The sequence below is a fragment of the Mustela putorius genome, unplaced genomic scaffold (genome assembly GCF_011764305.1).
Source record: "Mustela putorius furo isolate JIRA1106 unplaced genomic scaffold, ASM1176430v1.1 tig00000174_pilon_pilon_pilon, whole genome shotgun sequence".
NCBI lineage: Eukaryota > Metazoa > Chordata > Mammalia > Carnivora > Mustelidae > Mustela > Mustela putorius.
Window position 1 is genome coordinate 11,128,859 of NW_025421304.1, and position 14,888 is coordinate 11,143,746.

Consider the following 14,888-nt stretch of genomic DNA (forward strand, 5'->3'; position numbering starts at 1 on the left):
AGGGAACATAACTTTTATGTTATGAACATAACTTCATAAAATCTATGAAAAACCCACAGCAAATATCATTCTCTGTGGGGAAAAGCTTGCAGCCTTCCTTTTGAGATCAGGAACATGACAAGGATGCCCACTGTCACCACTCTTGTTCACCATAGTGTTAGAAGTCCTAGCAACAGCAATCAGATGGCAAAGAGAAATAAAAGGTATCCAAATTGGCAATGAAGAAGTCAAACTCTCTCTTGGCAGGTGACATGATACTTTATATGGAAAACCCAAAAGACTCCACCCCCAAACTACTAGAACTCATACAGCAATTCAGTAATATGGCAGGATACAAAGTCAGTGTACAGAAATCAGTTGCTTTCTTAGACGCTAACAATGAAAATACAGAAAGGGAAGCTAGAGAATCGATTCCATTTACTATAGCACCAAGAACCATAAGTTACCTGGGAATAAACCTAACCAAAGAGGTAAAGGATCTGTACTCAAGGAACTACAGAACACTCATGAAAGAAATTGAAGAAAACACAAAAAGATGGAAGACCATTCCATGCTCATGATCAGAAGAATAAACATTGTTAAAATGTCTATACTGCGTAGATATATTCCATTGAAAGTCCTTATGCACATATTTTAAACAAGGACAATTTATATACTCCAGTAACAATATACACAATTGACCCAGGTTCACAAACACATCATGCACCAAACTTATATTTTCAATATTTATTTATTAATTCACCTAATGTGTTTTGGCCACCCACATGTGACAAGTATTTATTGTGGGGATTAGGAATTTATTAGTGAATAAAACAGAAGACTTCCTGCCCTGGAAGATATCTGGGAAGAAATTTGATTTTGTGACAACCATGTTCTTTTCACCATAAGTAAAGAAGCTAAATTGTCCCCATCTCATTGATGCATACAATTATGAGCCTACAGTTTTGTGTGCGTGTGTGTGTGAAATATCCTGAAATATCCCAACTCAGGAGTTGGCTATTTTTTTAAATGACATTAAAATTTTTTCTCATTTCTATCTCAAAATATAATCAGAAAATCATATACATTATAAATTTATGTTGTCCTTTCAATTTTGAAATTCAAGGGACTTCAAAGACTATGAATCTGGCTGCCTATAAATGAAAAGTGAAGGTATTTACTATGTTGCATCGGCACATTTTGTCAATTGAGAGTGGTTTACTTATTTTTAGTCTATGAAAAGTTTTAAAAATAAAATTTAATGTGCCCTTTAAATATTCCTTGTTTTAAAGATACTCCATTTTAAAAAATGCTAAGAGAAGAATTGGATGTCTGTGCTTGAGGTAAAAAATAGGGGCATGGAGATTGTTCTCCCGCTAAGGTCTTCCCTCCCCACTTTCTGTCAATGCCTGTCTGACCTTACTGCACATTCTTGCGCTCAGGAAGTGTATGTATACTTCCCCTTGGGAGGAGCCTCAGTCTTCCCACTCTAAGGACTACATGAATACTTTTTTTATGTCCTTCCTCCCAACTGAGTAGGCTCCTCCCTACCGCCTTAGGAAATAGGGAAGGGAGGCTCTGACTTTGTGCTTGTGTAAACATAACTGAGAGCTTTCCATGTCTCTTGCATCTTCATAAGTGATTTTTTTGTATTATGCTAGGACAGTAGTTCTTTAAATAGAATATTCTCCCATGGACATCTCCCACAATGCTGAGAGTACACCTTGCAAAAGGTGAGTCTAGAATATAGGGTGCCTCCTCAGCATTGCCTAAAGGCTGAAGTTAGGGCTCTCTGGAATACTGAAAAAAAATTTATAGCAGTTCATTAGAGTAAGGAATCATGAAAACAGTGTGCTGCCATTGCCCGTGGAGAAGCCAGAGTTACCAAGTGAATGCAGACTGAGGCTCTGAAGAAGAAGCTGCCTACAAGGGCTCTCATTTATTCTAGAGAAACCCACTTGCCTATTTTGAACCATTTTTCTTTAGAGCATATGTCTCACTGTGCAACCAAAAGGGTGTTTATATCCTAGTCACTTAGCAAAAATTCTGTCATTGCCTCAGAGAAATCCATTTTAAGCCTGAAGCATGGAGTTGGGAAATAGATGGGCTTTGGTCGCCTGAAGAAATGACCCTGGTGTAAATTTAGATGGTTTCTTCTTCTTTTGTTTCTTTTGTTCCCCATAATATTGTTGCCAGATGGGGCTATACTTTTTTTTTTTTAACTAGAAGATAAGTAGAGTCCTAAATCAGTTTGGTTATTCCCACTCCTTTGAAATGAGAACATTGTGGGCGCCTGGGTGGCTCAGTGGGTTAAGCCGCTGCCTTCTGCTCAGGTCATGATCTCAGGGTCCTGGGATTGAGTCCCGCATGGGGCTCTCTGCTCAGCAGGGAGCCTGCTTCCTCCTCTCTCTCTCTGCCTGCCTCTCTGCCTACTTGTGATCTCTCTCTGTCAAATAAATAAATAAATAAATAAATAAATAAATAATCTTTAAAAAAAAAAGAAATGAGAACATTGTTTCTATTCAATGAGATGAGAAAAAATAGGAACTTTTCATGATATTTCCATTGGCCACTGAATAATTTCAATTGAAACATATTTCCTTATGTACTTGAGACAGTTTCCAAACAATTACTCCTGAAAAGTCTATTTGATACTCAATAGGAAGAAACCAGGTGCAAAATTATATTTACAGGATGCATTTTTAGAAGATGTATTTATAGAAGATGACCGGTAGAGTATATATCAGCATGTTGATTGATTATTATCTTTGGTTGAGATAACAATTATTTTTACCTTCTTTACAGTTTTGGTGTTTTCCCATTCTTGAACTTATTTTGATGCAGTTTTCTTAAATGCCAAGAAGGGAATTTCCTTTAACAGTATTAAAATAGACATAAGGTGCATTGATCTCATCAGGACATTAACCCTCTTCCTTAAACTTGCAAAATACACGTGAGAATGCCTGCAGGAATGCCTCTCAGACTATGATTTGCATTTATCAACAAATCATTTATAATTAGAAGTAGAAGTCTTTTCTTTCCAAAACATATCTCTTTTAAGAGTAGTTCTCTTTGGAGAAGAATGTGTGACATCTTAGAAGCTAGGATATCCTTTATTATGTGCATTGCTATAGTCAAAGCATTGTTTTGTAGGGTGGGCTCAAGGTTACAAGTTTAAGAAAAACATCAGGTTAATCCCATTAGGAAAATCACTCTATTCATAGATCTTTGTTGAAAAGACCATTAGGAACCTATACTGGTTTGTATAGTTGGATAGAATTAAGCAGTATATTTGACAATTGGCATTACAAAACAATAGCCTGCATTTACACAGTGTTCTCTATTTAAAAACCAACAAACCTTTCACAGAGAAACATATATTCACCTCATATAAAGCTTTTAGGTAGTTATATCCAATTTTTGGATGCCAAAATGTAGCCTGGCAGAATTAAACTGAGCTGCCCAAGGTGGCAGAGGTGGGTTATTTTCTGTTCCCTGGCTCCAAAATCCTGTCCACTTTGTCCTGCAACGTTGCCCCTCCAGCAAGGCACTCCTGCTGACTCCAGTGATGTGGGGGAGTGTTTCTAGATAGGAGTTAGCTCTCACTGACTTTAAATATGAAATCTTTTTTTTTTTTTTCCTATGGAGGAATGAGGTTTAGTTTTTACGATGATAAACCTTTCTCCCTTGTTGCTTCTTTCTCTTCTTGGGTTCCTAAATAGTGTTCCATATATATTACTGCCAGAAACAGATTATTGGCATTCCTGTTATGTTTTTCCATACCTGTTAATCATTTCTACAGCTGTTCACATGACAACAATTATAGTTCCACTTTTAAAAAAATGTTACAAAGATGCACAGAGAAAAGAGGAAAGCAAAGGAATAAACTACAAGCAATTATGTAAGTGATACTTTTGTGATCTGACATTTTGGGAAATGTTACTGGTACTGCAACTATCTTTTATTATCTAGGTTTTAACCTTTTAGTGGATGAAAGTAACACTGACATGCCTCAGTCTTGGTCACAGCTTAACAATAAGGCATTATTTTTCTAATGTTCACACCATCCAAATTTCTTTCTTTCTTTTTTTTTTTTAAGATTTTATTTATTTGAGAGAGAGAAGAAGTATGAGCAGGGGGATGGGCAGTGGGAGAAGGAGAAGCAAGCTCCCTACTCAGCAAGGAGCCTGATGCAGGACTCAATCCCAGGATTCTGTGATCCTGACCTGAGCCGAAGGCAGACGCTTGAAAGACTGAACCCACCCAGGCCCCCGGTACCATCCAAATTTCTTAATCCCAGGAAGAATGCTTACTCTGTACCAGGTTGCATGATGACACCTACACATAAATATACAATTTACCAATATGCTTTTTTACAAAACTGGTATTGACTTTACTGAGAAGTAAATTGACATCGTGCCAGGTGAGCCAATGGACTTAAATGTGTAAATTGTACTCACTGCTCTTACCAATTGGGGATTTAACTGCATTTGATGACCTAGTGAGTTTATTTGTGGATCAATTTATATTACCTTGTCATTTCAAAGATTAAAGTTTCAAATTTTAAAAATCTCATTGAGATACGAATGTTTCTTTCTCATCGCTTAACAAGAATTCCTTTACTCTCTTGCCCCCTCCCCCTCCCCACCTTTGCACCCACCAGTGTTCCTTTTACATTTGCAAGCTGATTGGCTTGACATGTCTATGACACTACTCAGAAAGCCTCATCTTATAAATACCAAGCTCATTTTCCTACAGGTTTCGAACAAGATAGAATATGACCTTTCTTCATGTGGTGTATTCAGATGAGTGATTTTGGAAAGTGTCTTGTGATCATTGTATTACACAGACATGGAAGTCCCTCAGAGATCACGTTTTGGGGTAGAAACACCCAGACATCTAAACTTTGAACGTTCTGAATTTATTAAAATTTAAAACTTGGTTAATAATTAATATGAGATGCGTAAGATTTTGCTTAAGGTGTGTTTTTGTTTTACTCTTGTTTTGCTTCCTAAAAATGCATCTGCTTATCTTCATATTATGTGAGGACCTAAGCATGATAGAATGTGCCTGGGAGTAGAGCAGAAGTGAGCATACTTGTACAAAAGAAAAAAAAGTGTGTACGTATTTAGTTTATGCATTTTATAAATTCTTAGTGTATAATTCTTAATATGAATTTGGCTATCAAATTACATTTTCTTTTGTTAACCAACTCTGTAAATTTAAAATGTACTCAGGCATTTATTTAACAAAGTAGGAGGAAAGAGAATGGCAGCAGTTTAAACCAGAATGTTTAAAGCAGAATGATCTGATAAGGAAAAATACCTAAAACGGTGTCCTATCTCTTCTATTTATTGGTTCTCCCCAAAGTCCAGTTGCCCTTAGAAGTCTTTTCCAACAGGTACCATGTTATAGTGAACCATGGTTTTATGAAAAATGACACACCTATTCTATAAATCAATATACCAATTTTAGGGGCGCCTGGGTGGCTCAGTCATTGTGTCTGCCTTGGGCCCAGCTCATGATCCCAGGGTCCTGGGATTGAGCCCCGCACTGGGCTCCCTGTTCTACGGGGGGGGGTCTGCTTTTCCCTCTCCCTCTCCCCCTGCTTGTGTTCCCTTTCTCGCTGTCTCTCTCTCTCTGTGTCAAATAAATAAAATCATATATATATATATGTATATATATATATATATATATGTCCTTTTACAAAACTGGTATTGACTTTACTGAGAAGTAAATTGACACCGTGCCAGGTGAGCCAATGGACTTAAATGTGTAAATTGTACTCACTGCTCTTACCAATTGGGGATTTAACTGCATTTGATGACCTAGTGAGTTTATTTGTGGATCAATTTATATTACCTTGTCATTTCAAAGATTAAAGTTTCAGATTTTAAAAATCTCATTGAGATACGAATGTTTCTTTCTCATCGCTTAACAAGAATTCCTTTACTCTCTTGCCCCCTTCCCCTCCCCACCTTTGCACCCACCAGTGTTATATATATATGTGTATATATACACACATACACACACACCAATTTATATTGGTATATAAGAGCCTAAAATTGGTGTGTGTGTGTGTGTATGTGTGTATATATATATATATATATACTCATATATAAGAGGCTAAAATTGGTGTGTATATATATATGGGTATACATATACATACACCAATTTTAGCCTCTTCACAAAATACAAAGGAGACTTTACCAACCAGAAGAATCTAGAACGTGGTAATTCAAATACCATTCAAAACAAATAATCTGATAACTAGAACTAAATGCTAGGCCTTGTGACAGCTAGTTGAGCAACTAAACAAGTGTCAATTGCAGGGTACGCCCACGGTGTCCAGAGCAACGAGAAGCATACCACGTTTACATATTCAAGTCAGTTACCTCCTTGTGCTCTGATTTTCACCCTCTGGACTCAGGACTTTCAACAATGGTTTATCCTCAGCACCTTAAACATCCTTGTCATACTGTCTATTTTACATATTGCTTTTAGCAGCTACTACAAGTACCAAGTACCAGGCTAAATTCTCTACATGCCATGTTTTAATCTATCACTGGAATAATCTTAACAATTATTTTTTAAGTCTCATTTTGCAGATGAGGAAACCGCGGGTAAATAGATTGCCCAAAGCCTCCCAGGGCCCTGCTGGAATGTGCTGTTTCCACCTGACTAGCCAGACTCCCGAGGTGTTGGTCCTAACCATTATGCAGCCCATCTCCTCCAGACATGCATCCCATGGGCCTCATCACCAATATGCAGTATGGGCAGAATTATTATTATTTTACAGATGGCAAAACTGAAGTCCAGAGATTTCTAGTGACCTATCCCAAATGACAGGGTAATGAACAGTGGCACTGGTCTATAAACTCTGTACCAGATGGTCGTCTTTCCTACAACAGTGCAGCTCCTCAGGTTTCTTCTGACCCCTGGCGAGGGTGTGTTCTATATATTGGTCTTTCTAGTTTGGATGGAAACATTTTGTGGTCTTTGTATCCCTCTGAATTGCACCCTACTGCAGCAGGGATGGCGGACCTCTACACATGGCATCTGTTTGTCCCCACCCCGCCCCCCAGAGTTGGAACAGGTAGTGCTGGCCGGATGTAACAGGGGTGCTTTGTCTTGGTCACCACTACCTTCCCCCTGCTCTGGCTTTTATTCGACAGGGATGTTTCTTCTCCTTTTTGTTCATTAGTATCCTTCTGCTCATCAGCATCTCCCCACCATAAAAATAGAAAAGAAACTCTGAGTCATTTACACTTTAGCATGAATGTGCTTTCGTGACTTCATCAAGCTGCTTGTGCCAAAATTTTAACTGCAGAATGAAAGTCTCTGGACTGTCCTGGTTTCCTCCCTGAGAAGAATCAGCTGGGAGTTGGTCTAGATGTCAGGACCACTGGAGACCTATTACCCGAAGACACATGGACTGCATACTTGTTGCAGATCAGCACCTGAGAAGCTCCTGCTTTCACGTGCGCTCTCTCTCTTTCTCTCTCTCTTCCCATCTCTGCTGAGCCAGGTGGACTCTTGCCCTCACCCCCTTCCAACTTGTCAGGAACCCAGAGAGCATTCTCCATCCTGTTAATAATCACACATTCTTTCATCTTCCTGGATCCCATGACATGACAAGAGCTGCCCTCAGGAGAAGCACAGACTTATGGCACAGCTCTTTAGCAGATGGCTGTGTCCAGAAAGGATAGGTGAGAGAGAGAGAGAGAGAGAGAGAGTGTGTGTGTGTGTGTGTGTGTGTGTGTATAGAGTAAGAAAGCCATTAGAGAACGGCAATGTATCCGACTTGCAGCCCCAAAGTAAGACAGAATACTATCTGGGGGACAGAAGCAAACCTGGAGAAAAGGATTCGGGCACAAGGGACATATATTCAAGCTGACTCCATGAGGCACTGGTGAGAGAGTGGAGAAGTGAAACAAGGGAAGGAAAACTGTCAGAGGGGCCATTCATAAGTCACTTAGCACTGTGGACAGCCCATTGCCACCTCTGGGAGCACCTCAGCAGGACTGCCCCTTGCCCTGAGGGCTAAGGAGTAATGATCTTACCACAAATTCCCTTTCATCACTGGTGAGAGCCTCAAGATGAGGGTTGTTATATGCCAACAAGTCCAGTGTACCCCTTCAGGTCACAGAGGTTTTCTTTAGTTTCTTTGTTTCATAAAGGCAGAGATCCTGCCATTAGAGTGGGAATACATTGAGGTGTCGCTGTGGGCAGAGCACGCATATGCTTCAGAAGGTGGTAGAGGTGCAGAGAGCCTACTACCGAGACTCTTTAGTAAGGGCTTCTGTGTCTGTGCACTGAGGATTAAATTATTCATATATCCTAAAAGCCCTTCACTACTGATAGTTATAGTAGGTACAAAGAATTAACAATTAAAAAGGAGGGAGGGAAAATGCCAACCAGTTGGCTTGGCTGAACACAAGTACAGACTCTTACAGGCATTGTCTTGGACTGCTTGTTATTAATGTCTATTACAGTGCTGCATGATAATAATTATGCATGTCATTAAATATGTACCTGATTAACTTTGTCATAAAATTTATGACAATATCAAGTTTTATTCACATGCTCAGCCTTTATAATTTATTGCTTAGATAGCCCAGTTATGACTTTAAAAAAATCCTGACACTGTTGGCTTGATGACTACTTTCTTATCCAGGAGTCTAATTTATCCATTCATTCGGAATTCCCCTATTCCATGATAATAGTCACTGACTCTGCTTCTGGTACTGCCAGTGGCAAAACAATTTCACTTGCCCAGTTATCGTGGCTGAGAGGAACTCTCCCCATCCAGTGTGAGTTCTCTCACCTTGTATGATTGATTAATTCAACCAATCAATTATTTGGTCCCTGTCGTGTTACATTCATTCTGCCAGATGATATCAGTTTACATATGGATTAGAACCTGATTCTGTCCTCAAAAGAGCTCATGGTCTAGTAGAGAATAACACCACCTTATAGACGACTGTTCAAGAAGGGAGCAAAAATGAATAAAGAACTATGTGTCTTCTGTTTCCGTAGGTAAGCAGTAACAAAGCTGTTCTTATATTTGGTTTCCAGAAAACATTTCTACAGCTACCAGTCATTGTTTTGTGCCTTCAGAAATGTGTAGCATTGTAGGGTAGTGCTTATTACGTGGCCTTAGCTTTTTGTGCTGGCTGAGAATTAGATAAATGAAAGCCATTCACTGGTAAAAATGTGTTTCCTTTAGCCAAGTGCACAGTGGTAGCCCCTTCTTAGAATCCAAGTCTAAAGGTGCCATCCATCAGACCCCATGTCTATGCACTTCTTAACAATAAAGCAACTAGCAGAACTTTACTGTTCACAACAAAGGTAAAATGCTATCCAGAATGAGGCTTAGTATCACAAGGGAAAGAGTCAAATATGTTCTTGAAGTTTATAAGTTTACATAAAAGAGGATGTATCAGGAAGCCAAGTTTGCAACTGTCAGCTCTCAGAATTGCATCTGGAAGGAGAAATCAGGTTTAAGAATGGAATGCAGAAGGTCAACAGCAGATGAGCTAGGGAGAGGGCTAGTGTTGACCCTGTGGTCCAGTGACCTCCCAATGGCTTTCGTGTGGGTCTGGGAGTGGACTAGATAAGTGGATCTTGGTCACACTTGCACCCTATAAGAAGAAAGAGGTTAGTGTGGAAAGAATTAAATAGCTTACTTTGAGTCCTTCTAAGGAATAATGTTTTCCTCACTACCAACATCGAACATCCCAGATGATCATGCAATTTAAGGCTGTGGTATACCCCTAGCAAGTATAATAGCCCCAAGAAGAGCAGGTAAATAAAGTGATAGCAGCCAGGTTTGAAGGAACTCCATCCTTTCTTTGTCCAGAGCAGTGATTAGAGGCAAGATCCCGGTATATGAAAATGCCTGTATTCGTACATCCTTAAGAAAAGATCTGGGTGTGCTGCTTTCTCCTCCCTCCACACCCAACCTGTACTACATGATGAGTTGCCCCCACTTACTCCTTCAAGCTAGAACTTTGAGACCATCTTGGCATCCCCCTATGGCCAGCAGAGCAGCAAACTTCACTTGCATCTCTAACTGTTTCTCAAACCTCTGCCTTCCTTCTCAATCCCATTCCCTCTGCTGTGATCATAGCCGTTTGTGAGACCAAGCTGGGGTTCTTGCTTCTATTCTTCTCTCCAACCCATCTTTCAGAGTCCATGGCATGGCTTCTCCTGCTTGCTTGGAGAATAAAATTCAGACAATTTGTAACTGGCCCTTAGTTCACTTTCTCAGCTTCATCTCCAGTGACCCTTTGCTCTGCTCCACACCAGTTACTCTGACCTCACTTTCATTCTCTGGACACGCCAAGTAACTTCACATCACCATCCCTTACCCACCCAATTCACTACTGGAAATTGTCACTATCTGGAAATGTCTAAAACCCTCCCAGACAGGATTAATCACTTCCGCATCTGTACTCCAACAGCTAAGTTTCCATTAGAGTGTTTTTCTTGTTGGTTGTCGATCTTAATTAGCCTTGTAACACCTAGCATAGTAATCGAAACAGAGGAAATGCTCAAATGTGGACTTATTTTTAACTTAACACGAGATAGAATTTTTAGGATGCCAAAATCTTTAAGTCAAAAAGATTTGGCTTTTTTGGTTTTTTTTTTTTTGTTTTTTGTTTTTTTTTTGCAGGCGGAGTTCTTAGTTTCAAGCAATATAAACAACTCTGACTCATTCAAGCAAGAAAGAAATGAATTGGGGCACCTGGGTGGCTCAGTGGGTTAAAGCCTCTGTCTTCGGCTCAGGTCATGATCTCAGGGTTTGGGGATGGAGCCCCTCATGGGGCTCTCTGCTCAGCGGGGAGCCTGCTTCCCCCTCTGTCTTTGCCTGCCTCTCTGCCTACTTGTGATCTCTGTCAAATAAATAAATAAAATCTTAAAAAAAAAAAAAAAGAAATCAATTGAAGGCTGTTGGGTTACTCACAGGCCTTCTGGAAGGTCCACAGAGACAGACGCGGGGTGGGGTGGCGGCGAGGGAATCCAGTAGTCGAGCAGTACAGAAAATCCTTGCAGGGAGCCATGTGGCCACTGCTGCTGGGTACAGGTTCTACCAGACCCACCACCTGCACCAGCCCAGGCCTGACACACTAGACTCCGCTGCTCCCTCTGGAAACTGTTGGAGCTCCCAGTTCTACTGCTGCTCCAGCCAAAATGGATTCTCTGCAGTCCCTGCTTGTCCCATGTCATGTCAGGAGTCAAACTCCATCCAGTCGGTTGAGCCTGGATCACATATCTGAGCCTAGCTGCAGGGGAGGCTGGGAAAGTGAGCATGGGGCTTCCGGAGGGGTTGGTTTCTGTCACCCATCAAGAACCATGAGGTAGGGAAATCCCAGACAGATCAGATGCCAGGAAGGATGTGAGTTTAAAGAAAGTGCAAAAAGAATGACAGGTGTTATTAGAACTTTCTTTCAGGACACCAAGGACCTGACTAAGAGTTACCTTTGCTAGCATAGTCTGAGTCTTAGCAGGAAAAAAAAAAAAAAAATTGGCATGCTTAAAATGGAGGATTGTTGAAAAATTAAGTAAAGGGGATATTTACAAAGGATGGGCAGATTTGTGACGACGTGGATGGAACTAGACCGTATTATGCTTAGCGAAATAAGTCAATCAGAGAAAGACAATTATCATATGATCTCCCTGATGTGAGGAAGTAGAGATGCAATGCGGGGGGGGGGCAGGTGGGAAAAGAATAAATGAAACAAGATGGGATCAGGAGGGAAACAAACCATAAGAGACTCTTAATGTCACAAAACAAACTGAGGGGGGTCAGGGGGAGGGGGTAGGCAGAGGGTGGTGGGGTTATGGACATTGGGGAGGGTATGTGCTATGGTGAGTGCTGTGGGTGTGTAAACCTGGCGATTTACAGACCTGTACCCCTGGGGCTAATAATACATTATATGTTTATTAAAAAAAAAAAAAAGACAAAGGATTAGCAGGTTATAGGGAAACCATAAGGGGCAGTGTAGTATTCTAGGACTAATAACAAGAGCTGTTACCACCCTAGGTCTAAAGAGACAAGGGGAAGGAGCAGTTACTAGAGGTAGTGGGGGGAGAGATACTTAGAGGGTGCGTGTGTGTGTCTCTTGATGGGAGCCTAGACCATGCAAAAGAGACAGAGCCACCTCTCAGCAACCCTTCAGGGAGAGAGCAGAGTTATAAATGCCCTGACTCTTCCCCTTCCTTTCCTGTGAACCCCTGCCAACGCTCCCATTGGCCGCAGTGGGAGGCCAGAGAATGGGGAGCCCATTCTGGCTGTTCATACTTGTCAGTCTGGTGGAGCAGAGCGTGGTGGAGAAGGATGGGGGTGGATTTGGAGGAGCAAATAAAGATATGCAGCACACGAGGTTTAATCAATATGTCACCAACATTTTTTCTTTTCGTTTTATTCGGTATCTCCTTTGGGAGGTCACTTTACATTTTTAGTACCGCAGCCTACAAGATAGATGATCTTAAAGTGTCCTTCTCCTATGGAGTTTAACAAGATTCTGTTTTCCTCCTGTTTGCCGTTTAGAATGCTCTATTGTATGCTTCAACAATCTCTATCATTAAAGGTTAGTGAATGCCAACCAGTCCATTTTTTTTCCTTCACAGACTTGGGAGAAAAGAGTAGGACATGTGACCTGTGCACACATATCATGATTCTCCCTTTCCAGATTTCCATGCAGATATCCTATACACATAATTTCTTAGCACATGAGATTCCCTGCTGCTCATCTCTGCCTCTGCCTCATTAATATCTAGCCTTCTAAAGAAAGTGGGTATAAGAATTGTCTTTAAAATGAGCCCCATGGCATTACCAGTTATAAGCCCCCACAAAGATTCATGCAATGTAACCCTCGAGGTTTTTGAAGTATATGGTAGCTTGTGCAAAAACAACCAATTATTGGCTATTTACTCTGGAAAAGAATACTGTGGGAAAACCTTCATCATGTTTTCAAGTATATTATGGGCTCCTTTGCAAAATACAGAAATCAGTGGTTTTTCATTATGCCAAAGTCTCAATCAGAGGAATGGGGGTACATCGTGAGATACTTAGGTAAGAGAAGAATATTCATTTCTTACTTTTAAAAACTACATTAATTGAGATCTTATTTTTAAAATGCAAATGATAGAGGGATGCCTGGGTGGTTCAATTGGTTAAGCATCTGCCTTCAGCTTGGGTTAAGATCTTGGGGTCCTGGGATCAAACCCTGCATTGGGCTCCCTGCTTAGTGGGAAGACTGTTTCTCTCTCTCCCTCTCCCTCAGCTCATGCTCGTTCTCGGTGTCTCTCTCTCTCTCTCAAATAAGTAAATAAAATCTTTAATAAAAATAAAATGCAAATGATAGAGAAATACACAGGACAAAGAGTGGAAGTCACCCTTACTCTGTGTTCACTTCTTTCTCCATCCCTTGTTCACTCCCTACCCCCTACCAATATTGACAGTATGGCAGAAAAAAAAAGATTTTTTTTTTCCTAGCCCATAAGTATAAGCTGTGTCCTTATGAGTTGTTGAGGATGGGATCTTGAAATGGTGTTTCCTGCACTGCTCTTCCAAGGTCCAGGCAGTCGTATACGGAGAGCACATCATGCTACATCACACTTTGTGAGAACAAGTCCCCTTTGCAAAGCTGCAAACCTGGGTCGTGTCCATGACAGCCACCTGCGTCGGGTAACTGAGCTTCTTCCATCCCCATTTTAACTGCTACTTGTACAAAGGAAGGAAAGAAGGAAAAGGAGGGACCAGAAAGAAACTGAGCAAGGAAGAAGGGAAGGAAGGTGAAAGATTGTTGAAAGCCAGTTTGGACTGCTTACTTCTAAAATGATTCAGCGACTTTCCACATTTACTACCTATAATGGCTTGTTCTGCTGTTGCTATGTTGCCGTGGAATTTGATAAAAATCATTTTCTTTTAATACTTTCCTTCGGGCTTCATGTTGTGTAGAAAAGTAAATTTTTGTCATGCAGATCCTCTTACTCAGCCTGCCTCAAATATCCAGCTGGCTGCTGGATGCCTCAGCCTGGCTTTCCCACCAGTGAACATATGTAATACTTACATGTGCAGTTCAAAACCAGCATATGCAATATTTAACACATTGTGGCCCCCTACCCTGTCCCCAAAAAGCCCCAATCCTCTCTCGGAATGCGGGACCTAGGCTTCCTGCTCACTTACCACTCAGTCTACTGATTCACCCTGCACATGCCTTGGCCTTCCTCCCACTCCACTTCTAGTTCAGTCACCTGTTATCTCTCGCCCTGGAGGGTTACAGTAGCCTCTTCACTGGTCCTTCAGTCCAAAATGCAGGCGTCTCCAGCCCATCTTTCTCTGCATTGCCCCCAGAGTGCTCTCTTGAACATGGAAATCTTATCATGTCACTTTCTGTAGCAGATTCCTCCATGACAGCTATCACCCTTGGGTTGACAAGCAAAACATGATCTGGCATCCAGGACCTTTTGTAACTCATCCCTTGTCATCTGTCATTCCCAGGCTTATGGGTCCTTGCTTCTTGTCTGCAGTCACACTGAGCTGCTCAGTATCCCTACACCAGTGGGGCTGATGGAGACCCTCATACTTCTGCTGTTCCCAGGGAATACCCTCCCCATCTTGTCCGGTCAACTCCTCCTCACCATTAAATCCCACTCTTGTCAACACTGGTGTGAAGCCCCAGCCAAATGTATCAACACAGTTACTTTCTCTATACTTACTTTGTAGAATGCGACATGGAATCCGCTTAGAGAAAGTCGACGTGGACCAGCTGAGAGGTGGTAGTGGTTGAAATTAGGGTCGTAGCTGGGAGAATGGAATGAAGGAGGCCTCAAAAATACTCCTCATGGGGCGCCTGGGTGGCTCAGTGGGTTAAGCCGCTGCCTTCGGCTCAGGTCAT